The sequence below is a fragment of the Dendropsophus ebraccatus genome, chromosome 4 (genome assembly GCF_027789765.1).
Source record: "Dendropsophus ebraccatus isolate aDenEbr1 chromosome 4, aDenEbr1.pat, whole genome shotgun sequence".
NCBI lineage: Eukaryota > Metazoa > Chordata > Amphibia > Anura > Hylidae > Dendropsophus > Dendropsophus ebraccatus.
In genome coordinates this window covers 108,908,180-108,932,006 of record NC_091457.1, presented here as the reverse complement: position 1 = coordinate 108,932,006, position 23,827 = coordinate 108,908,180, and the positions used below count along the sequence as shown (strand labels likewise).

Below are 23,827 nucleotides of genomic sequence, written 5' to 3'. Positions count from 1 at the left end.
GGTGATGTCACGACCCGACTCCCAGAGCTGTGCGGGCTGTGGCTGCTGGAGAGGATGATGGCAGAGGGATGCTTAGTGTCCCTCCAGTGCCCTGTGTCCCTCAGTGTCCCCCTGCCATCGTCCTCTCCAGCAGCCACAGCCCGCACAGCTCTGGGAGTCGGGTCGTGACATCACCATTTTATCCAGGAAGTGAGGCCTTGATGCAGTAGTAAGTGCAGGGAAAAAGCACTTTATCATCATTTCCTCTAATAAGTGTATATTGGTGATTTGTATAACTTTTGGGGGGCAATACAATACATTAATAAAAATTTTCACTGGACTTCTCCTTTAATTTGTTTAAGAACCAAGCAGTCTCAGAACCCAGCAGTGTTTTTTCCATAGGAAATAATGTAAATGTGTAATTGGTTTCAGCACCAACCAATAATTACCTTCAATCAGTGCCAGACTGGCCATAGGGCTCTTCTGGCAAATGCCTCCGGGGGGGCGCTTCCACCTACCATAGGGAAAAGGAGTCACTGGGCCAGGAGGAAGACGGGTTTGGCCCACAACCCTCCAGCGCTTTTCAGGGAATCTGGGACTCTAGACACACACACATGATCAGGCACCGGCAGCCGCGACTTCCTGCATAGGCAGCGTCTCTGACAGACGCTGCCTGTGCCAGAAGAGAGAGCAGAGCGCGCCTCCTGCAGACCAGCGGCAGCTTTGGGGGAGCATGTGGCTGGTGCGCTAGATTTTTTTTTTTTACTTGTATAAATTCGTCCTGGGGGGTGGGTTTTGTTTTGTACTATAGAAGAATGCATCTACTGTGGCTAGGGTCACCTACTATGGGGGGGGGGGGGGGGTCACCTACAGTGGGGGGGCTGAATAGGGGGGTCATCTACTGTGGGGAACTGCATATGGGGGCCATGTGCTATGGGGGGGTCACCTTCTATGGAGGACTGCATATGAGGCAATCTACTATGGGGGGGTGCATAGGGGGGCCATCTACTGTGGGGGAATGCATATGGGGGGTCATCTACTATGGGAACTGCATGGGGGGGTCATTTACTATGGAGGATTGCATTTGGGGGCATCTACTATGGGGGACTGCATGGGTGGGTCACCTATTATGGGGGACTGCATATGGGGAAATCAACTATGGGGGGCTTCATAGGGGGGGCATCTACTGTTGGGGACTGCAGAGGGGTCACCTACTATGGGGGGCTGCATGTGGGGGTCACCTACTATGGGGGGGGCCACCTACTATGGGGAACTGCATGGGCGGTCATCTACTATGGGGCACTGTATGAGGGGTCATCTACTATGGGGGAGTGCATGTGGGGGTCACCTACTATGGGGGGCCATCTACTATGGGGGACTGCATGGGGGATCATCTACTATGGGGCACTGCATGAGGGGTCAACTACTGTTGGGAACTGCATGAGGGGGTCATCTACAATGGGGGACTATAACGCTGCACATAGGTACCTAATACTATATGAGGGCAGGCCTAATATAAATACAATAGAGGCCTTATACAATATGGGGTAACAAAGTTGGGTCTACCCACTATATGAGGGCACATAGGGACCAATACAATGTGAGCCTAAACTTTTTGTCTGGCAGATTCGTGGATGGGAGAAGTCCTCATGATGGCCGGAATGGAGAAGAAAAGATAAAGTCAGAGACTCTGATCAGAGAAGATGTCCCCTGTGGTGAACTCAAAGAAGACATCCCGTGAGTCCCTCAGAGAATATGCCCACTGTGAGTCTCAAGATTTAACTGCACTGCACTTACATGGCATACAGGGCCTGTGTACAGCAGGATCTACCTCTGTATGGTGACTGTATAAGAGGATATTGGTCTTTTTAAAGGGGTTTTAAAAAGTAGCAATGGCGACATTAGTATGCGTTGGCATTAGTCAGTATGCGGTGGTAATATTCGTCCTTTGTAATCTGGTGCTGCTGGTATTGTTGGTCTTAGTATACTGGATTTGGTCAGTAACAGTATGGGGGTCATGGTGTGGCGGTAATATTTGCCCATTGTATGCTTGGACTATTTGTTATATTGATCAGTAGTAGGATTTGATCAGTAGTAGGATTTAGTCAGTAACAGTATGGCGGTATTATATATGGTAAAATTAGCTCTTTATATGGAGCCACAAATCCTCCTATAGAAGTCCAGCTCCCTCCAGCCTCCTCCTGCACCAGGGCCGTATTTACCACTAGGCACCCGTGGTCCGGTGCCTAGGGCAGAACTTTGCAGGGGGCGGCACCAGGGAGCAGAGGGACAGAAAAAACTAATTTTTGGGCTTTTATTTCTTGCCAGTAAATCTGGTGTCTTTTCCAGGAGGGTGGGGGGTATTGGTCAGGTCTGGTATCGCCAATAGGTGCGTGTAGATGGGGCGTCTTCAGGTTTAGTGCCTAGGGCAGCAGCAGCTGTTAATACAGCCCTGTCCTGCACACAGGGTTACACAGCGTAAAAACTCAGCACGGTGACCAGGCCGGAAGCAGTCTGTCTCTGTACACTGTGTAGTGGTGACGACCTGTAACTGCAGCACCGCCACACAGTATAGAGACATAACTTTTCTCTGCACTGCGAGTGGCCCTGTGTGCTCTGAAATTTTCAGTCCCAGTCCGGCCCTGCCTTCAATACTCATTTATTACATTGAAAAGTGCCCAGTGTAATCCCTACACTACAGTACAGAACAGCGCTGTACTATACAGTATATTTTAAACAAGAAACATTTATCAAAACCAGCAATTATAGGACAGGAGTCACTAACTCCTCACTCATCCTATACTGTACTGTACATGTACAACCCATGATCCACGCTTGCAAAAACATTCAGATACTGAGCAAAGTTTGAATTCTGAACGTTACTTCCAGGTAAATTTTCATTTGAATAATGCCGTATTACTGTACTTCAAGACTGGGGGCCCGAAAAGTGTTGGAGAACCAAAGCAAACTTTCTGTGAAAATACTGTTTGAGTTCCGAGCAGTTTAAGAACCGAAGTATCATTATATTGCATTACTACATCATACTACATACAGTACTGACAGCAGGTGTATAATACATCATACTACAGTAGTGACTGCAGGTGTATAATACATCATACTACAGTAGTGACTGCAGGTGTATAATACATCATACTACAGTAGTGACTGCAGGTGTATAATACATCATACTACAGTAGTGACTGCAGGTGTATAATACATCATACTACAGTAGTGACTGCAGGTGTATAATACATCATACTACAGTAGTGACTGCAGGTATATAATACATCATACTACAGTACTGACAGCAGGTGTATAATACATCATACTACATACAGTACTGACAGCAGGTGTATAATACATCATACTACAGTAGTGACTGCAGGTGTATAATACATCATACTACATACAATACTGACAGCAGGTGTATAATACATCATACTACAGTAGTGACTGCAGGTGTATAATACATCATACTACATACAGTACTGACAGCAGGTGTATAATACATCATACTACAGTAGTGACTGCAGGTGTATAATACATCATACTACATAAAGTAGTGACTGCAGGTGTATAATACATCATACTACATACAATACTGACAGCAGGTGTATAATACATCATACTACAGTAGTGACTGCAGGTGTATAATACATCATACTACATACAATACTGACAGCAGGTGTATAATACATCATACTACATACAATACTGACAGCAGGTGTATAATACATCATACTACAATACTGACAGCAGGTGTATACTACATACAATACTGACAGCAGGTGTATAATACATCATACTACATACAATACTGACAGCAGGTGTATAATACATCATACTACAATACTGACAGCAGGTGTATAATACATAATACTACAATACTGACTGCAGGTGTATAATACATCATACTACATACAATACTGACAGCAGGTGTATAATACATCATACTACATACAATACTGACAGCAGGTGTATAATACATCATACTACATACAATACTGACAGCAGGTGTATAATACATCATACTACAGTAGTGACAGCAGGTGTATAATACATAATACTACAATAGTGACAGCAGGTGTATAATACATCATAATTATATATGTTGACTAAATACTATATTAGGGACACCTTGTTACTACATTATTATTTTATTTAGTCTAGGTAGTAATGCATTTGGTGGTGTGTGTGTCTGTGTGTAAGTATGTATTTATGTATGTATATATGTGTGTGTGTGTGCATGTATATGTATGTATATGTATAATTCCACCTTGTATGGTTTTAGGTTTAAGTACAACTTCTTTAAGTACTAATCATTATATACTGGCTCTTCCACATTTAACTGAATCGGATTATTTTAGACTCAAACGTTTTTGGGTGGGTGCTGTTTATGGTTCACCAGCTATTAACCGTAAAGGCGGGGTAGTTGTTCTTACACATAAAAATTTAGCCTGTACGGTATTATCTCAATATCAAGATGATGAAGGCAGGATATGTCATCTTCTTATTGACACTCCAGCGGGCAAATATAGCATATATAACGTCTATGGTCCCAACACTCAGAGACCTGATTTTTTTTAAAAATTTGAAAACCTCATTCTGCAAGATGACAATAATCTTAAAATAGTTGGTGGAGACCTAAATACTGTTCTTAATACAACTGAAGATAGAAAAAGAACTAAGACCCCTACTGTATATACTTCATCAGATAATATTTTATCCAACTTCCTTAATTCTACCTCCCTATCGGATTCTTGGCGTCATCTACACCCAGATGGTAGAGAATACTCTTTTTACTCTCACTCCCAAACTGCCTGGTCAAGAATAGACTACTGTTTAGTGTCACCGGACTCTCTTGGCAGAGTAGAAGACTCTGAAATTCATGATATAGTAATTTCGGATCACTCCCCTGTTAGCTTACAATTAAGAGATATTTTTCAGAAGGGATCCGATATTATTTGGAGATTTCCTTCTCATTTAGCTAATGATGAATCATTTATCAAACTATTAAAAAAATGGTGGTCAGACTTTTATTCTAACAATGCTGAACATACACAATCCCCAATACTTTTCTGGGAGACTACAAAAGCAGTTCTAAGGCGCCAAATAATTTCTTATGTAGCTGCCCAAAAACGTGAAGCACGTAAAAACTATCTTCAACTTTCCCAAGATCTGCGCTCTACATACATTTTTTTCCTGTCTTCCCCCTACAGATGACAATAAATCTAAATGGACAGCAGCTAGACAAGCTTTTGAAATTGCACAGGAAAAACTCAATGCTATATATAGAGATCAATACATATCCCGTTTATTCCGCTATGGTAATAAATCAGGGAAAATGTTAGCTAACCTTGCTAAAGGACGTAGACCTACTACACATATCCCTGCTCTCAAAGATACAGCGGGTAATATACAAAAAGATCCTAAAGTCATATCACAACTTTTACAACAATTTTACCGCTCACTATATTCCAAAGATAGGCTTGATCTAGCTGCTGGTAAGAACTTTCTAGAGTCATTAACTCTACCTTCTCTTGATACCCCTTCTCTTGATTCTCTCAACGCCCAAGTCACATTGGAGGAAATTACTGCCACTATCTCTACACTTAAAAATAACAAAGCTCCAGGCCCTGATGGCTATAGTGCGGAATTTTATAAATCTATGTCTTCTGTCATCTCCCCCACTCTTCTTTCTACTTTCCAAACTATTCTGACTGACCATCACATGCTCCCCTCGGGAGATACTGCATATATCAAAATACTACACAAACAGGGGAAGGATCCGACATCTCCTAATTCGTACAGGCCAATCTCTTTAATAAATGTAGACCTAAAATTGTTGGCAAAGATTATGACCAATAGATTGGCAGACATCCTACCATCACTAATAGGCAGCCATCAAGTTGGCTTTATAAAAGGACGTTCTGGTGTCACTAATATAAGAACGGTACTAGCGGCCCAGTCTGGTGTCCAATCTGGGGGTCGTTCCAGCCACTCTCCAGGTCTGTTGGCAATTGACGCCGAAAAGGCTTTTGATAATATCAGCTGGGAGTGGCTGGACATGACCTTAACAAAATTTGGTATCACAGGTCAATTCAAAGATTTTATTTCCACAATATACACATCTCCGAAAGCTAGAATTCATACAGGTGTATAGTACATCATACTACATACAATACTGACAGCAGGTGTATAATACATCATACTACATACAATACTGACAGCAGGTGTATAATACATCACACTACATACAGTACTGACAGCAGGTGTATAATACATAATACTACAATACTGACAGCATGTGTATAATACATCATACTACATACAATACTGACAGCAGGTGTATAATACATCATACTACACAGTAGTGACAGCAGGTGTATAATACATCATACTACATACAATACTGACAGCAGGTGTATAATACATCATACTACACAGTAGTGACTGCAGGTGTATAATACATCATACTACATACAGTACTGACAGCAGGTGTATAATACATCATACTACAGTAGTGACTGCAGGTGTATAATACATCATACTACATACAATACTGACAGCAGGTGTATAATACATCATACTACATACAATACTGACAGCAGGTGTATAATACATCACACTACATACAATACTGACAGCAGGTGTATAATACATCATACTACAGTAGTGACAGCAGGTGTATAATACATCATACTACAGTACTGACAGCAGGTGTATAATACATCACACTACATACAATACTGACAGCAGGTGTATAATACATCTTACTACAGTAGTGACAGCAGGTGTATAATACATAATACTACAATAGTGACTGCAGGTGTATAATACTACAGTAGTGACTGCAGGTGTATAATACTACAGTAGTGACAGCAGGTGTATAATACTACAGTAGTGACAGGCAGCAGGTGTATAATATTACAGTAGTGACAGGCAGCAGGTGTAAAATACTACAGTAGTGACAGGCAGCAGGTGTATAATACTACAGTAGTGACAGCAGGTGTATAATACTACAGTAGTGACAGGCAGCAGGTGTATAATACTACAGTAGTGACAGCAGGTGTATAATACTACAGTAGTGACAGGCAGCAGGTGTATAATACTACAGTAGTGACAGGCAGCAGGTGTGTAATACTACAGTAGTGACAGGCAGCAGGTGTATAATACTACAGTAGTGACAGGCAGCAGGTGTATAATACTACAGTAGTAACAGCAGGTGTATGATACTACAGTAGTGACAGACAATACTGACAGCAGGTGTATATTACATCATACTACATACAATACTGACAGCAGGTGTATAATACATAATACTACAATAGTGACTGCAGGTGTATAATACTACAATAGTGACTGCAGGTGTATAATACTACAGTAGTGACAGGCAGCAGGTGTATAATACTACAGTAGTGACAGCAGGTGTATAATACTACAGTAGTGACAGGCAGCAGGTGTATAATACTACAGTAGTGACAGGCAGCAGGTGTATAATACTACAGTAGTGACAGCAGGTGTATATTACTACAGTAGTGACAGACAGCAGGTGTATAATACTACAGTAGTGACAGCAGGTGTATAATACTACAGTAGTGACAGGCAGCAGGTGTATAATACTACAGTAGTGACAGCAGGTGTATAATACTACAGTAGTGACAGGCAGCAGGTGTATAATACTACAGTAGTGACAGCAGGTGTATAATACTACAGTAGTGACAGACAGCAGGTGTATAATACTACAGTAGTGACAGCAGGTGTATAATACTACAGTAGTGACAGGCAGCAGGTGTATAATACTACAGTAGTGACAGCAGGTGTATAATACTACAGTAGTGACAGGCAGCAATACTACAGTAGTGACAGGCAGCAGGTGTATAATACTACAGTAGTGACAGGCAGCAGGTGTATAATACTACAGTAGTAACAGCAGGTGTATGATACTACAGTAGTGACAGCAGGTGTATAATACTACAGTAGTGACAGGCAGCAGGTGTATAATATTACAGTAGTGACAGCAGGTGTATAATACTACAGTAGTGACAGGCAGCAGGTGTATAATACTACAGTAGTGACAGACAGCAGGTGTATAATATTACAGTAGTGACAGACAGCAGGTGTATAATACTACAGTAGTGACAGGCAGCAGGTGTATAATACTACAGTAGTGAGTGACAGCAGGTGTATAATACTACAGTAGTGACAGCAGGTGTATAATACTACAGTAGTGACAGCAGGTGTATAATACTACAGTAGTGAGTGACAGCAGATGTATAATACTACAGTAGCGACAGGCAACAGGTGTATAATACTACAGTAGTGACAGGCAGTAGGTGTATAATACTACAGTAGTGACAGCAGGTGTATGATACTACAGTAGTGACAGACAGCAGGTGTATAATACTACAGTAGTGACAGGCAGCAGGTGTATAATACTACAGTAGTGACAGCAGGTGTATAATACTACAGTAGTGACAGAAAGCAGGTGTATAATACTACAGTAGTGACAGGCAGCAGGTGTATAATACTACAATAGTGACTGCAGGTGTATAATACTACAGTAGTGACAGGCAGCAGGTGTATAATACTACAGTAGTGACAGAAAGCAGGTGTATAATACTACAGTAGTGACAGAAAGCAGGTGTATAATACTACAGTAGTGACAGGCAGCAGGTGTATAATACTACAGTAGTGACAGCAGGTGTATAATACTACAGTAGTGACAGGCAGCAGGTGTATAATACTACAGTAGTGACAGGCAGCAGGTGTATAATACTACAGTAGTGAGTGACAGCAGGTGTATAATACTACAGTAGCGACAGGCAGCAGGTGTATAATACTACAGTAGTGACAGCAGGTGTATAATACTAGAGTAGTGACAGACAGCAGGTGTATAATACTACAGTAGTGACAGCAGGTGTATAATACTACAGTAGTGACAGCAGGTGTATAATACTACAGTAGTGACAGGCAGCAGGTGTATAATACTACAGTAGTGACAGCAGGTGTATAATACTACAGTAGTGACAGGCAGTAGGTGTATAATACTACAGTAGTGACAGCAGGTGTATAATACTACAGTAGTGACAGCAGGTGTATAATACTACAGTAGTGACAGGCAGCAGGTGTATAATACTTCAGTAGTAACAGCAGGTGTATAATACTACAGTAGTGACAGGCAGCAGGTGTATAATACTACAGTAGTGACAGGCAGCAGGTGTATAATACTACAGTAGTGACAGCAGGTGTATAATACTACAGTAGTGACAGGCAGCAGGTGTATAATACTACAGTAGTGACAGGAGGTGTATAATACTACAGTAGTGACAGGCACCAGGTGTATAATACTACAGTAGTGACAGCAGGTGTATAATACTACAGTAGTGACAGGAGGTGTATAATACTACAGTAGTGACAGCAGGTGTATAATACTACAGTAGTGACAGCAGGTGTATAATACTACAGTAGTGACAGGCAGCAGGTGTATAATACTACAGTAGTGACAGGAGGTGTATAATACTACAGTAGTGACAGGAGGTGTATAATACTACAGTAGTGACAGCAGGTGTATAATACTACAGTAGTGACAGCAGGTGTATAATACTACAGTAGTGACAGGCAGCAGGTGTATAATACTACAGTAGTGACAGCAGGTGTATAATACTACAGTAGTGACAGACAGCAGGTGTATAATACTACAGTAGTGACAGGCAGCAGGTGTATAATACTACAGTAGTGACAGGAGGTGTATAATACTACAGTAGTGACAGGAGGTGTATAATACTACAGTAGTGACAGCAGGTGTATAATACTACAGTAGTGACAGCAGGTGTATAATACTACAGTAGTCACAGGCAGCAGGTGTATAATACTACAGTAGTGAGAGCAGGTGTATAATACTACAGTAGTGACAGGCAGCAGGTGTATAATACTACAGTAGTGACAGCAGGTGTATAATACTACAGTAGTGAGAGCAGGTGTATAATACTACAGTAGTGACAGGCAGCAGGTGTATAATACTACAGTAGTGACAGGCAGCAGGTGTATAATACTACAGTAGTGACAGCAGGTGTATAATACTACAGTAGTGACAGGCAGCAGGTGTATAATACTACAGTAGTGAGAGCAGGTGTATAATACTACAGTAGTCACAGGCAGCAGGTGTATAATACTACAGTAGTGAGAGCAGGTGTATAATACTACAGTAGTGACAGGCAGCAGGTGTATAATACTACAGTAGTGACAGCAGGTGTATAATACTACAGTAGTGAGAGCAGGTGTATAATACTACAGTAGTGACAGGCAGCACGTGTATAATACTACAGTAGTGACAGGCAGCAGGTGTATAATACTACAGTAGTGACAGCAGGTGTATAATACTACAGTAGTGACAGGCAGCAGGTGTATAATACTACAGTAGTGAGAGGCACCAGGTGTTACATCGTATAACATTCCGTCCCCGCCCACCCTGGTGTCTGCAGGTGCACCGCATATCACAAGCACCACATCTGCACTGCCCCTAGCGGTAGTTCTTAGTATAGCAACAATCTCCTATACCCATGGTTCCTGTAAGACCCCGCCCATTCTCGGCTAATTTTGCCTTAGGGGGCGTGTTTATTTCTCGTCGGGGTGTGGCGTATAGAGATAGAACCGCCCCGTTGCAGCAGGACACGCCTTTACGTCATGACGCAGTTCGACGGCTGGGGGGATAGCGGGCGTGATTTCTCCCGGCTGCAGGAGCTGTTGGCGGACGCCTGGTCGGTGCACGGTGTCAGCCCGGCTGGTGAAGCCGCTGTGGATCCGCTCTGGCATCTCTCTGCATAACGATCACTAGGTAACTGCTGTGTGATGGCGGAGGGGGATACCCCAGCAACCTGCCGGGCTTCCCAGCTGTTGTGAGACTACAAATCCCAGCATATTTGCCATTCAATGACCTCAGGGGTCATGCTGGGGCTTGTAGTCTCCGGCCACCTCGCTGGTGCTAATATTACGTAAGCTTACAGGCTGCGATGTTGGTGCGGTTTTCATGGTGCGGTTTGCATACACATCGGGGAAGATGTTCGGCGAGTTTAGCCTCCGCGGTTTCCTTAGCTGCTGCGGGTGACAGGGCTGCGACATTTAGATGTTGGCTGCCGGGGAAGTGTCGCACATCTCTGCTAGTTCCCTAGCTGTATGGGCGCATGCAGTGGTGGGGATCGGGCAGTGACCGCACAGTGTCTCATCCCTGTGTGCTGCTCGGTTACTGTAGCTGTATGGGCGCATACAGTGGTGGGGATCGGGCAGTGACCGCACAGTGTCTCATCCCTGTGTGCTGCTCGGTTATTGTAGCTCTATGGGCGCATGCAGTGGTGGGGATCGGGCAGTGACCGCACAGTGTCTCATCCCTGTGTGCTGCTCGGTTACTGTAGGCTGTATGGGCGCATTCAGTGGTGGGGATCGGGCAGTGACCGCACAGTGTCTCATCCCTGTGTGCTGCTCGGTTACTGTAGGCTGTATGGGCGCATGCAGTGGTGGGGATCGGGCAGTGACCGCACAGTGTCTCATCCCTGTGTGCTGCTCGGTTACTGTAGGCTGTATGGGCGCATTCAGTGGTGGGGATCGGGCAGTGACCGCACAGTGTCTCATCCCTGTGTGCTGCTCGGTTACTGTAGCTGTATGGGCGCATACAGTGGTGGGGATCGGGCAGTGACCGCACAGTGTCTCATCCCTGTGTGCTGCTCGGTTACTGTAGCTGTATGGGCGCATACAGTGGTGGGGATCGGGCAGTGACCGCACAGTGTCTCATCCCTGTGTGCTGCTCGGTTACTGTAGCTGTATGGGTGCATACAGTGGTGGGGATCGGGCAGTGACCGCACAGTGTCTCATCCCTGTGTGCTGCTCGGTTATTGTAGCTGTATGGGCGCATGCAGTGGTGGGGATCGGGCAGTGACCGCACAGTGTCTCATCCCTGTGTGCTGCTCGGTTACTGTAGGCTGTATGGGCGCATGCAGTGGTGGGGATCGGGCAGTGACCGCACAGTGTCTCATCCCTGTGTGCTGCTCGGTTACTGTAGGCTGTATGGGCGCATTCAGTGGTGGGGATCGGGCAGTGACCGCACAGTGTCTCATCCCTGTGTGCTGCTCGGTTACTGTAGCTGTATGGGCGCATGCAGTGGTGGGGATCGGGCAGTGACCGCACAGTGTCTCATCCCTGTGTGCTGCTCGGTTACTGTAGCTGTATGGGCGCATGCAGTGGTGGGGATCGGGCAGTGACCGCACAGTGTCTCATCCCTGTGTGCTGCTCGGTTACTGTAGCTGTATTGGCGCATGCAGTGGTGGGGATCGGGCAGTGACCGCACAGTGTCTCATCCCTGTGTGCTGCTCGGTTACTGTAGCTGTATGGGCGCATACAGTGGTGGGGATCGGGCAGTGACCGCACAGTGTCTCATCCCTGTGTGCTGCTCGGTTATTGTAGCTGTATGGGCGCATGCAGTGGTGGGGATCGGGCAGTGACCGCACAGTGTCTCATCCCTGTGTGCTGCTCGGTTATTGTAGCTGTATGGGCGCATGCAGTGGTGGGGATCGGGCAGTGACCGCACAGTGTCTCATCCCTGTGTGCTGCTCGGTTACTGTAGCTGTATGGGCGCATGCAGTGGTGGGGATCGGGCAGTGACCGCACAGTGTCTCATCCCTGTGTGCTGCTCGGTTACTGGAGCTTTACGGGCGCATGCAGTGGTGGGGATCGGGCAGTGACCGCACAGTGTCTCATCCCTGTGTGCTGCTCGGTTACTGTAGCTGTATTGGCGCATGCAGTGGTGGGGATCGGGCAGTGACCGCACAGTGTCTCATCCCTGTGTAGTTCAGAGTTCTCCACCCTGTGGCTCTCCAGCTGTCACAGCAGCTCCGATCTGCCATCAGGGCATGCTGGGAGTTGTAGTGTTGTGACAGCTGGAGTATCACAGCTATCTCTAACCATTGGCTTTCCAGAAGTACAAGTTGTTCTATGCTGGAGCAGGGCTATGTAAGCATGCTGGGACTTGTGGTTCTGCGACAGGTTGGGTGACTTCATTAGGATAGACAGGTGTAGCTGCCCTGTTAGTCGTGGACTGGGGAAGCCTGCCCGCCATAGCCACCTGGTGTGATGGGGACAGAGGTTGGATACATGGGCACGGTTGTTGGTTTCCCGTTATTTGTGCGGCTCTAATGTATCAGTCTGGCAGCCCTGATGTGACAAGCAGTACGCTAGGTGTGTATTGATTTCTGTCTGAGAGGGATTGTTTGTAGTTATTGACAGCAAGCGGAGGTCTGATGTAGGATTGAAGCCCATTCCGACTATGGACAAGTCCAGTTACTCTTCAGAGACTCCTTTCCTATCCCATTTGGTGTATCTGATGGTTCAGGTCACAGTTGGGAGGTGGAGGATTGACCGTATGTACAGGAGCAGTGACTCCTATCAAAGACATAGAATGTAGGTGTCCCTGCTCCTGTACAGCCTAATAGTGCTTTTAGGCGGAACGATTATCGTTCGAATTTGCGCGATAACGATCGGATTCGGACCATAATCGTACGTGTAAACGCAGCGAACGATCAAGCGATGAGCGAGAAATTGTTCATTTTGATCTTTCAACATGTTCTTAAATTGTCGTTCGCAAAAAATTTGCAGATCGTTACGTCTAAACAGTCGTTCACCGATTTCACCTATGTGTGAGATAGGCTTAAGCAATCGCAAAACGTTTTTTCCGTACGATGTATCGTTTCGTCTAAATGCTGATCGTTATAAAAAACATTGTTCATTCAAAATCGTTAATTGTGCGATCGGGCGAATTATCGCTCCGTGTAAAAGGGCCATAACAGAGGCTGGGTGCAGAGGGCGCTGCCATGTATTCAGCATTCTCCCCATTCAGGAAACAGGGATGGAGCAGATACAGAACAAATTGTGAAAAGTTCAGTTTCCAAATGTTTTTTGTAATCTTGCATTTCATCTCCAGACATATAGCATAACTGGAAAACCCCTTTAAAGAGGTGGTCTGGAGGCTGCGGCTGACTGTGCCTGCCAGGTGGCTTACCGATAGTACCCCCTGATCTCCTAAGCAGTGTATGTATTCTTGGAGGGGATGGTGTACTCCTTTATGAGATCAGCCTTTGGTATAATGGGGATTGTAGCCTTCCTGCAGTTGGACAGTCACACACAGACCCTGGCACTCTGGCTGCAGACATGAGCTGTCCCTGGGCACGAGCTGGGCTGGATGCTGACAGTAGGAAACAGATCCGTGCATGCCTGCTGGGAGCGGCAGGTGGTTGTCCCATAAGCCTCAGTCTTCCTGTCCTCCGGCATGCGGTGCTTCTAACTTTTGGCATGCGCCAACACCCGACCCGCTGTTCTCCTGCTCTCTGGCAAACAAGGGGTTAATCTTGCATGCTCCCTCTGTGTCTGTACTAATGAAATAAATGGCTCTATGCGTTTTCACTGCAGTAACCATAGCGTCCCCTCTGAATGTTGTGCACACCTCTCAATGGCCCCCGTGTGTCACCGGTTATGTAGATCATGTCTTCCTCCGCTCACCAAATTTACACAGATGACAAATAGAGATCTGGGATGGTGCCAGGATCGGTATCTTAGAGACACGTTTGCTGCCTTTCTCAGGGGGCTGCTAGCTGCGCACGTTGGCATGTAGGGTGTTTTTATTTCTTATTGTTTACAGTATCCGGATTGGGAAGGTGATCGCTGGTTGTGCCATGAAAAGGGGCACCTGGTGGTCATGTGACTGCAAACGAGTTTCATTTTTAGAGTGCACAGGTGTTTCTTGACAATTTAAAGGAAATATCCTTAGGGTTAAATGAAGTATAATGTAACTAGACCTGTGTAGTTACCATAGGCACAGGTCATACTAGGTCCAGAATCTTTCCCTGTTAACAAGCACCCAGTCTATGAGAGATTATAGTCTCATAGAGTTGTACGTTAGGTGCGAGGACCCCCAGCTGCATCAAGGGTGTGTTTACACAGACAGATTTCTGAAGCCAAAGCCAGAAACAGACTATAAACAGAGAACAGGTCATAAGAATGTAATGGTTGAAATGTGGTAGACGGGCCTAAAAGTTTTGCTTTAAGCTATACATGTATACAGGAATGGGTGTGTGGCATATGCTATTACGGGACTGATTTGCTGTTACTAGCTTGGATTGTAGGTTATCTTTTACCTTAAAGAGGGGCCTTTAAACCAGTATCTCTCCAAATGTAGCAAGACTACAACTCCCAGCATGCCTGGCCGGCCATTGGGCATGAGAGAGCCACATTGTAGTCATCAGGATCCGGAGGCAAACAAGGTATACCCCCCCAATAACATGGTGGGCCCTCTATACAGCCTGGCTGCCCCCCCTCAGTAGCTGTGTATTGGTGCCCTGCATAGATGCTTCCGTGTCCTGTGCTTCCTCATCATTGCACGGAGTACAGGGAGGGGCAGTCGGGCACAGTAAGGCAGAAGGGTGAGAACTTCTGCATTGAGGGCAGTGACAACATTCTGGGGGTCCCTTTACGTTGTGCAGCATTTTTTACTCTCAGTACATTGCATAATTATTAATACCCATCTGTGTGGCTCTTCCAGCCAGGGGGATTTACATTATTACAGAAAACGGGAAGTGGATTTGTATAAAAAGGGTTTAAATATATCTCTTCTTATTTCTCTCCTAGAATTTCCTCATAATTTATGGCGGCACATTCTCCACACGGCATACAAGACTGTGCCCTTCCACCTGTGCTTCCTTGCCACCTATCCTTAAACTTTGGCTCCTACATTGTCTCAAACATCACTACGTCGTAGGTTCTTCTTATATAGTCCTGACGTTGCTTATTGTCAGTGAATGCCAACTTTGTTTACATGCAGAGACTAAAAATGGGTCTTCACCAATACTTCTCACAGCTGAGGCTTTGTTACTTTTGTACCCAGTTTAGACAGTGCTCTATGAAGTTACAATGTATCAGACTGGAGCCCCAGGGGGTTGTCTAGACCAGGGGTGTAATAAGGCTTTGACTATCCAGGCATGATGGGAATTGTAGTTTTTTTTTTTTTTTTTTTCAGCCGGAAGAAGTACTAGCCCTCTACAGGTTTTTAGGCTATGAATGTGAGGAAGGTTCTTATTCACTGACTGAAGCAGAGATCTTGAAATGGAGAAAACTTGCTAGTTTCCTAACTTTTCTTTATGTATTATTGATTAAAGGGTTGTTTCAGATCTCACCTGTGGAAGCTGTAACTGCGGCCATATTTGTTGCCTCCCCGCAGAAGCAGATAAGGGCTTATGGGGTCATAGGGGGAGATTAATCCTTGTGGCGTGGTTTCCCTTCAAAACCAATCAGATTCCAGCTTTCACTTTTCAGAGACCTTTTTAAACATGAAAGCTGCAAACTGATTGGTTGCCATGGGCAACTGCTCCTCTGCACATGGTGTTAAAAAAAAATCTCACCCATAATATAAGGGGTATATTTACACCTGGCATATTTTTTATTTTTTTTTGGGGGGGGGGGGAGAGTTTTATTTATGAATGAATGGGGCTGTCCTGATGGCAAGGACATGGACTTCTTCAAGTTCTGTTCATATGAAAGGGATAATCGGAGAAGTTTCTGCTACGTGTGAATTCACCCTAAGGAATCTGCCCTTTAGGTCACTGACCATGTTAATTTTTCTTTCGCTTTTACAAGGTCATGAAGAAAAGGTCTTTGTCTCTGTATAAAGGCAAATCCAGCAGAAATAAATCTTGGGAAACGTAAAACAGCCACTTTGCGGCAGCCTATATTTCTTACTGCCCCCGTGCCCGCTGCTATAGGGTTGGATGTAGGAAGGTATTTATTGTACAATCAGAATATTAGAAGAGTGATCGGGCATAGTCACCACGGATCTGGATACATGGAGTCACCTTGGCTCGCTGGTGATTTACCATGTGAGGGGTCACGGCTCCTCTGTGCCCCCGGGCTTCCGCTTAGCTGCCTGCATTTTACTGCGTTTTCCCCAGCATTGCCTTTCTCCCAGTGTGAAGGACGCTCGCCCTGTTCTATTTTTATACATCTCCTGTCTTGCAGCGAGAGCCATTAAATCCGCATTCACAGACAGTGCAGGGAGCAGATAAAGGCAGATTTACTGTTACTTTAGACGGAAAATCCATTTACGTACTCAAATGTGTTTTTATATTTTGCAAATCCACTGACGACCCGAGGCTGTGAGGCCAAGCGACATAAGAGGAGCACACAACATTCCTGCTATGTCCGGTGTTACAGATCATGTAAGAGCTGTCATTCTACTTTCCTAGAGTTCTGAAAGGCAATTCTGTGCTCTTTTACAGTGATGCGGCACATAGGATCAGATGCCTGCAGGTTGACCGCTCACATCTGTGAGCAGGCTGGGTGGCAAGCCCCATGACACCTGAAACAGCAGCCATATTCATTGGACCCTTTTTTTTAGGTTGTCTTTGCTTAATTAGAAGAACCCTTTAAATTAGGACATCGGGTGAAGGAGAGCAAGTAATACATGATGAGATTATGTGTTTCTGGATGAAAGCAGACCATTGGACCTTCCTCTCCTCAAAAGTATAGACAAGCAGGATGTCGGTAGGTTCCACAGAAAAACACAGGAGGATTTGCTAGTCAGTGACTAAGGCCTGATTCACACATCTGTAGTGCTGTCCCACAGCTACAGACTGGTTTATGGTGTGCATCTGTAACCGCCTGCATTTGCACAGACACATTCATGAAGAATTGGTGAACCTAGCCATAAGAACTGTGGCTTGCCTGTTTTTTGTGGCACAGATCATGGCTCCAACACAGGTACATACCACCTATGGGTGTGTGTATGGGGCCATAAAAATGTATGGATCAGCAAATGCAGACAGAATACATGAATGTGTGAAAGGAGCCTAACACAGTGCAATTCTACCTCCATTCCTTTGTCTCTAAATGTTTCAAAACTACAGCTCCTAGTATTCTGGGAGTTGTAGTTTTGCAACAGCTGGAGAGCCACATGTAAGTGATCACGGCTATAGTATATAGAAACTTGTAGTTCTGCAAGGGCTTAAGAATCTCAAGCTGTACCTAAACATACTAGGAGTTGTAGTTTTGTAACAGCTGGAGCGTTACAGGTTAGGGCAGTCCAGATGTTCCCCGATCTGTCAGATATACTCTTGGCAAAGTAACCTAGGCTGTGGCAAAGGTTTTAGAACGTTCTCGAGTTTGCAATTCAGGAAATCAGTGGTGATCTAACATGACATATCCACTGTCCCCTTCTGACTTATTAGGTGATGATCTTCGCTGACTTCCCCTTGAAGTGTTTCCTGTGTTGTTGGTGTTCAGGGTATCGCAGATAGTGCCTGTGTAGCAGTGAATGTAGTTAGGTCCAGACCAGGTTTATTAACCCATATGCCACCAACTATAATTGCAGGACCCTGTTGAGTCCCTCTTCCTGCCACCAGCCATGTCTTAGGGTCTCTCTGACTTCTAGCTGACGTTTACACTTTTACCAAGCTGTCTAATAGAGCCCGGCTGGCAGCAGGCCGCCAGGAATTGATTTAACTTGAAGTCTTTTCTTCAAGTCCAGGAAGATAAACAAATTGCTGTGTAAACAGAATTATTTTAATAACCGGATATAGTTCTGCTTTTTAGCTGCAATGGCACAAGGTCCGATGGAAACACAGCTACCCAAAGAACATTCTACTAAGTGGTGCAACCATTATAGCTACCCCTACTGGGGCTGTCGCCCAGCTTTCCCAGGCACCTGTAAGGCTACCACTTGCACTGTCACAGACTATATTACCCAGCTCTTCTAGTCCCCTGAATGCCAGTTTTTTGTTTTTTTTTAGATATACTACTTGCATGACCCTGCACAACTTAGCAGGTTTGCCATTTAGGAGTTTAGGAAAGCTGGGTGACATACTGCCAGACCTTTTGTTGGTGATTACTCAGCCATCTTCAAAAGACATATAGGTGAATTTTCTAGGCCATGGCATGGAGCCTTGCTTTTCCTCTTTTTCCATAAGACATTGAATGTTTTGTCTCATTGACATCTGTGCGCTCTCTGACCTTGTATCGCCCTCTTTTACTTTATTCCATTAGAGTCAGGGCCAAACTTCTCCCTGGGGTTTCCTTCCTTTTAATGTTCCATAAACCCTCCTCTTAATCTATTGATTTAGACAGCGACCTCCATAATGGATGATAAGGGCATGAACCAGGCAGTTCTCTTCCCTCGTATGTTTCATACAGCACCAGTAGCCCCCGCTATATTTTGTCAGGGGCAATTGATTTTTGTATCTTTAGGGGAGGGGTCACACTAGCTTTTTTTTTTTTTTTTTTTTTTTATCCGTTTTTGGAAAGGGATAAGAAAGGGAGGAAAGATACATAGGAAAGAACTTGCTTTCCTGTCTCGGTCCACTCCTAGCTTTGGCTACAAAAACAGCATTAACACAGCACTTGTGAACCCCACCTAAATATCCTATTGGTCTTACATGCCTGATTACATAATGAAATATTTAGCAACTTTCTACAGAAGTTCTGTTCTTCGAAATACACCTTATTCATTTCTTCATGGTCCTAAAGCACTGTTCCCAAACCTGGAGTTTTGCAATAGATGGAGAACCATGACTGCCCTAAGAGCCTATCCCCAACTTGTGCCCCTCCATCTGTTGCAAAAGCAACTCTTCAGCTGTAAGGACATGATGGGGGTTGCATCTGTGAAACAGGTAAAGAGCCTTAAATTGGGGGAACAGTGCCTTAAGGTTCTACCATCTATCTTTGGGTACAGTGACTTCTCATGCTTTATTATCTGTATGTCAGCCACTTGCCGATTTAGTCCTTCTCCTTTGTGTTTCCTTAGGGTCATTTATCCCATTATGAGGCTGCAGCTTAATGGAGTTATTCTGCGGTCGCTGTTATTGCTGACATTTTTATTGTCATCCTTCCTGTTAAGCCAAGACGTCAAGCTAAAATTGCCATCCAAGCAAATGTGTTTTATTGTGACCCAGTAAGTGGCCGCACAAACCTCCCTGCATACTGTTCAAACCCAATACCTGCTGTGCCTGGTTATTTCAGTTACTTTGTACTAATAGGCTAGCACGCAGGTGGTAGAGACCAATATCTGCCAAGAGCTCTTAGATTGCAGCTACAGACGCAGCCCTAGCTAGTGGAGACCTCTCTGCAGTTTGTACAGAATATTGCAGCTCTACTCCATTCAGCGGAGATGCGATACCATTTACAAACTAAGGACCAGTGGTGATGTTTATGGGTGAAGGCAACAATGTTCGAATCCTGTATAACCTCATTAAGGATACTTCTGACATACGTTACCTGCTGTGGATTTCACACTAATCTCATAGCATTTTACCAGTGAATTTCTATGTATGAGATTTTACATGCTATATTACCTGGGTAGCAATACCCTTTTATGGGGGTGAATTTCTTCCTTTCAGGTTATTAAAAGCCAGCTATCACTCTGCTCATTGCCTTGTGACGTGTGCTGTCCGATTTATGGTGTTAGATGTGGTTTTATAGTGACGGTTAGCAGACATCTTTATGAAAGATTAATTAGTACAAAGTGATCGGACCAAAAAACGGAAAGTTCCCATTTGTAAGACAAGCCGTGCAGTGAACAGTAAATGGACAGCCGGTCTTATGTGGGATCTACATTTCTAGCCAAGCACATGTCCCTTCCATTTGCTATAGATGGCAGAGCTTGGGCGCGATTGACAGCGTCCTCTCTGCGTCTGCCTGATCAGGACCTGCCAAGAGCATACGGCTTCAGGGAAGAGCGTGGGATTTGGGTATCAGCACATGTTGAGCATCCTCTGTGCTTGGTTATCTGGCATTTACTGTATAAGCTGCCAGTGCCCCCCTCCTTTCACTATGGGGTTAAAGTTTAATCATCTTATGACACTTTTCAATTTATTTAATGGACCACATGTTAGGGCAGATGTTTGATTTGTGGTCTTGGGTGAAGGGAGGGGAGCTCATGTGTAGAGTGTGCCCATAAGGGGGTTAACATCACTGAAGGTGTGCGGCGGTATGGTGGTCAGGTTATCGAACGTATGCAGTAAAGTGTGAGAGACTTCAGGTAAGTTCTATGGAAATGATCTGAGGGGTAAAAATGTGGGGTCTGTTTACCATAGGAACCAATCATGGAGTGGAGCAGCGGTGTTTATAAAGAAAAAATAAGAATTATATAATGATCCCAGACTGAAACACTCTAAAGATGTGATACATCTGGCTGCTGAAGGTTCATCACAATAGTGCCCAGTCTACACAATCCATTAAAAGGGGCATCCCCACCCCATCTCCTAACAAGCAGATAGGTTGGGGTGTGTGGTGGTGGTGGGGGTCCTGACTGCTGGTAGCCCCACCAGTCTCAAGAACATGGCCAAGATTTGTACCTAGAATGAATGCTATGCTGACCTTCCTCGATTCTCTATGGGGTCTGCCACTTGTGGGCTCAGGGCTCAATGTTTGGCTCTCCCACATAAAATGAATGGTGCACTAGTCGTACACGTGCAGTATGCTCCATTCATTCCATGTTAGAAATTGCTCTGATGGGCGCTTTAAATAATGCTGCTCCATTTTTTTTTTATTTTTTTTTTCTCTTCATACTGACTTCAACCACATATTTTATATATTCTGCAGGGGATTCTACAAAACTCATGTTCCCTATATCTTCCACTTGTCTTTGCCCACTGATCTCTTTAGGTACAGCAGATCCAGGCTCTCACTTAGGTTTCCCTGTCGCTCGCCCAGCCTTCAGCAGATCTCTTGCACCTCGTCCGTCTCAGCACTCTGGTTATTTTTGGTTCCAGCCTTGTTCTGCATTAATGCGGACGTCTGTGCTGACCCCTCTGTATGAGTGTCACTCAGCTGAGCACAACATACTGGGGCACATTCTCAGGACCTTGTGCCACTGGGGTCTGCTGGTCACTTACTTTGTCTACTATATTTCATTTTTGCTTTTAACTTCTTTTTTTTTGGCAGGGGCACGGTCCTGGAATAACCAGTCTGACTGGTTCACTCTGTTTTTTTTTTCCGTCTCCCTCCCCTAAACCTTCTGTTCATTTTAACTGGCTAACCTGGGATGGGGCTGTTTAACTTCTGCCAGCAGTGTTTGTCAGGTGGAGTTGACTTTATTTTCCCAGGGTTTTGCAGGAAGACTTGTCAAAGAACTGAGAATGATGGCATGTCTCTGTTATTTCTACAGGTACTCCATGGTGTCTGCATCTCCAGGCTGCAAGCTTAGGTGAGACATGCATTATATATAATTTTTACTTTATAGCAACATCAGATGCGGCATTACATGAAGTAGACCCCACTTATTCCTTAGTGTAATACCATCCTCTCTCCATGTGCTGCACATAGTGAGCAGAGCTGAGATATAAATCATGGGGGATGTATACAACAACAGATGTTCGTACATCAGACTATAGGAAAAGCAGAAAAAGCAACTGACTGACAAACTGGTTAGTAGTACCCATTGGATATCTGCTGTCTGTATTTTGCATGCACTGTGACATTCCTCCATCTGTGGTGAGCATTTTGCTCCATTCTTTCTGATCTTGCGTGTCATTAGATGGAGCTGCAGTGAAGGGTGACCCATAGAGAGCTCCAGGATACTCAAAGCTGATGGTTTGTTACAGTAGTATCCGACATGGAGAGAGAGGAGCGGCTGCACATCACGCCTATGGCTGATACTAATGCTGCTAAGCCTATTTTAAAAAACCAACTTCCAGGATGTTGAAATATGAATTGATCAAGCCATATCGCCCCGTGTACCAACGTGCAGGTCTCCTGGTTCACACGGGTCCCTACGCTAACTCCACACCGTGTCGGCCACTCCCGCAAAGCGTGCACATGCAGGAAAGGGAGACCATGGAATGGCCCTGCAACCCCAATGTCACAGGACCAAACCCAAATTGCCCCCCCCAAAGTCCCAGCCAGCACCACCGGCGGGGAAGGCTGCCCCCAAACACAGGTATGGATATGGTATTACACTCACCAAAAACTGCTGCAGACAGAATGGGAAAAACATGGAGGTACTGTCATGTGAGCACAGGTATATGCTCTGCTGACTTAGGTCACATGGGTCTTTTAAAGGGGAGTGCCAGCTGCCCAGAAAGGGAAGAAAAATACAAAATCCGACATGGAGAGAGAGAAGCGGCTGCACATCACACCTATGGCTGATACTAATGCTGCTAAGCCTATTTTAAAAAACCAACTTCAGGATGTTGGAATATGAATTGATCAAGCCATATCGGCCCGTGTACCAACCTGCAGGTCTCCTGGTTTGTTACAGTAGTATTCAGTATTTGGTGAGCGGTACAGACTGGACCTTCATAGTAACACATTCTACCACAGCCTCTGAATGTAAAGGAGAATGCTCCTATTCACTGACAACAAGCAGTCATCTTATGTTCACATAGCAGTATACCACTGCTTACTTATCACACTGCTTGATGTTATACATGCAGGCTGCGTGTTCATGGCTGGGCCACTTTTTTTTTTTTTTTTCTTTACATTAACAGGTTTGTGTGTTGGGGGGGGGATGATTAGTCTTCCTGGGATCTGTGGTGCCACCTTCTCATACACCTGCCGGCTGGTGCTGATGCTGTTATTCTTCATTGCTGGATGAAGTCTTTGTTTTTCTGCTGTTACTTTCCCACTCACTCTCTTCTCCCACTTCTTCCCTGGATTTGATGCTGCATTTCACATGGAGCAAAGATCCCCGCTGCCTGCTTACTGATGCTCAGGCAACGTCTGTTCCAGCCTCCACATTCCTCTAATCATTCTCTCCTACTCACTGCTCTGTGCTGCTGGGGGAGGGGGCACTGGCACAAAACCCTTTTTTCTTTCCTTTTAA

The 23,827-nt window shown here is 44.9% G+C and overlaps 1 protein-coding gene across 3 annotated transcripts in view; it reads left to right on the top strand.

Annotated features, from left to right (window-relative positions):
• Positions 1 to 10,658: 10,658 nt before the first annotated feature.
• Positions 10,659 to 23,827, top strand: part of TMCC1 (transmembrane and coiled-coil domain family 1) — a 94,369-nt gene continuing 81,200 nt past the window's right edge. The window contains exons 1-2 of one of the 3 annotated variants that reach the window (XM_069966673.1): positions 10,659 to 10,816; positions 22,172 to 22,210. The gene's annotated coding sequence lies outside the window, so the exon portion shown is untranslated. The remainder of the gene's footprint in view (positions 10,817 to 22,171; positions 22,211 to 23,827) is intronic. The other 2 variants (XM_069966676.1, XM_069966674.1) reach the window with 2 other exon arrangements.